Here is a 3,291-nt window from a genome sequence, read left to right as displayed (position 1 = left end):
CATTATGTTCAAAAGAGTTAGGGACCTTTAAAGAAGTAAACACTTAAGTGGTCATTAAATTTTCTTACTGATTAACAAAAATTACAGAGTACTAAATATATACAATTCATAAAAACCTGTAAATTATGTATCTAGGTAGCAAACCTATTATACACACCGTGAAAATCCTATTGCATATCTTATTTTATGACTTACTAGAAACTACGTAACTCAACTAAACTTGCCAATCATTTCTAGACTGCACAAATCTCCTAGCAAGTATTTTGTTTTATAGAGATCATGACACAGCAATGAGTCTCGATTTCTGTGGTTAATAAAGTTCAACTAGTATTAGTTATAATAACTTTCAAGTTAAGTGAACTAAGTAACAATGTTCAGTCGATCGGCGCCTAAACTGGTTTGATGTGAGAAATTTATTTGCTCATAGCTCCACAGCGACAGTGTCATATTACGGCAATATTATTTTACTGGTCCAGATTCAACAACTATACTTCAAGAATTTATAGAAACATTTAAAGGAATTTTAAGGGAAATTAATACTCATTAACTGTCTAATGAGGCACTAATCATAGCGGATGTATGAATCGACATAGTCGTGAACATAACGAAAAACCTTAAATGAGGATATGCAAAGAGGCATTCCTGTTACTAAATCTTATATTTAACCACAACCAACAAGCTCTAAAGCTGATAATATTTATTAGTTATTTGTTTGTGGTTGTTCAAATCTATTTTAACCACAGATTCCAGCGTCCTACACACCTCAGAAGAATGGGACATCGGCTTATTTCCTACTTGCCATGTTAATTGCCAACCTCAAGGCGATAAAAGGAACAGCGTATTGTTGGCCTGGCCGTGAAAACGAGCATGTCTTGGACTCTATAGACGTAAAAAATAATACGTAATTGTATTTACGATATAAAATATTCATTCACGCTCTAATAATTTCGTATTCTCACAAATCTGTCCAATGGATGTCATTGTATCAATATCGACTCCTATTTTATTTTTGGTGCGACGGTATAATTCTCCCGCTGGACTTATTCACTTGAGACTCATACTTTTAACAATGGCAGTTCTTAGGTAGGAATAAGTTGTTGTCATGTGTATGTTTTGATAGTTTAATTTTGTTTGCAATTTATTCGGCTCAAGTGACTGAGTGATCACTGTTTTATATAAAACCTCTTTATAAACAATAAACAAGTAGTTTTATGAGACTGCTAGAGGTCGAACAAATCTCCTCACCTTTCGCAATACTCATTTGCCAAAGGACATTGACAACTCCTTTCTCAATGTTATCGTTTTTGCGCCGTAGCTGTTAAATTGTCTTTTCCTGGATTTTAATATCTGCACTCATTTGAATTTGTGTCCGAGTAATGAAGATCCCTTTACGTGGGTTTAGTGTTCCTGTACGTGTAATTTGTAGCACGCTCGCCCACATTGGTCACTCAACTCCCGGCGCCTGCGGCTCGTATCGCGCCGCCACTAGTATTACATTGCCTTCTTTGCTATATTTTTATTATATTACCTCACGATGACAGCGCGTTTAGTACGGATGAGAAATCACAGTGACTATTATTCCATAAATCTAATCTATATTATTATGAAGATCTGAAAAAAAAAATATTTATTTGAACAGCCAACAAAACATACATCTTACGTAGTTTTGAACACGCTAATCTTTGAAACTAATGGCGCTGTAGACAAGACGCCTTTATTTCTTTCTTTTCGCAATCGTAAACGCTGATATAAAATTATGTATATATATTCTAGCGACCTATTTATCGATATTGTCATTCCCATACATTGTATTTTAAAACCGTTTACGAATTTAGAAAGATATCTTGTCCCATTCTTCTGATATTTACACCTCTACCAGTCCCCCCGAAAATACAACCGTGAGCGGCAATATTAACATTCCACGAGGCTTGAACTTGTGTGATAATAAAGCAATATTACGTACTTGCGCACAATCGGCAATGATTAAATAAGTGGCGGCCTTGACCGGTAATCGTACCGGCGACCCAACGGTTCAATACAAATAGCACCTCACACAAAAACATGCAGACAGTAACAAAGGTCATGATTTCTTATGTTCGAACTAACGTTAAACATTGAAATAAAACTACAGATTTTTTCACGACTTTTCATTGAATTTTTACTTCCGACGATCCCGAAAGGTCATGTTTAAATAACATAATATAAAGAAGCTATACCCACTTTAATACCGCCAACGCTTCGTAGATACCTCCGATGTTGTGGGCGTTTATGGACGATGATCACTTAACATGTGACCTAGCTCTATAAACGAACTACGATTAAGTTCCTGGAGTTTTGCGCACTATCCCATAGAGAAAGGGGCGGCCTTGTGTTTATCTGGAGTATGTGGGTCATGACGCGCGATCCAACGACATATAATTCTTACGTCTGATACGCTCGGCAGGTATTCATGTACGTAGGCATCTAATCTGTCGATAATATGTTTGTGGAAGTGTGCACGATAGAAACCCCCTGTAGAAATTATTTTTTAAAATGATTCCTTATTGCTCAACTACGTTGTAAATATAGAGAACTCATGTTTGAAAAATACAACATTGTAAAAACACCCATGACGCCTTTATACTCGATGGAGTAGGCAGAGGTGGAACTAGGGCCTAGATGTGATAGAGGGGAGCATATCACCATATCGGTTCAAGCTGTAACTGCCAATCAATTTTAAGTAATAAACAAGTAGAAGTTATTAAAGCCTTATTAAGTTTTGGTCTAATGGCAGCGTGCTTAGACTGTGAACCTAGAGGTTTTGGATTTGGTTCTTATTCGGGCGTATAAAAAGATATAGCTTACTTTTAGGAACGAAGGCGTTACTGTTCAAAATCAAATTTTTATTGAAATTAAACTAATTTTCGGATTCTATCGCGGTGCTAGTATTTTATTTTCTCCCGACGTTTCGAAGACTTTGCAGCCTTCATGGTCACGGGGGGGGACTGAGGTGTTGTTCATCCGTAAAGTCAAAGTTACAATATCTACCTACATTTTACAATTATACAACTTTTAAATTTTTTAAATTTTAGCTGTTGGTGGTCCGATCTACGCAGAATGAGCTCACAGTGTCTTGAAGTCTGGCAGCCGGTCTTTTGGGTTCCGATTTAATTAAATGTAGAACTGGATCCCAGGCTTGTGCAAGCTTCCAACCATCTTCCCTATTGAAATTAGGATGTTTTTTAATTTCCAGACTTCAAGACACTGTGAGCTCATTCTGCGTAGATCGGACCACAACAGCTAAAATTAAAA

Source organism: Manduca sexta, chromosome 6, assembly GCF_014839805.1.
Source record: "Manduca sexta isolate Smith_Timp_Sample1 chromosome 6, JHU_Msex_v1.0, whole genome shotgun sequence".
In the NCBI taxonomy this organism is placed as follows: Eukaryota; Metazoa; Arthropoda; class Insecta; order Lepidoptera; family Sphingidae; genus Manduca; species Manduca sexta.
This window is presented reverse-complemented; position numbering follows the sequence as displayed.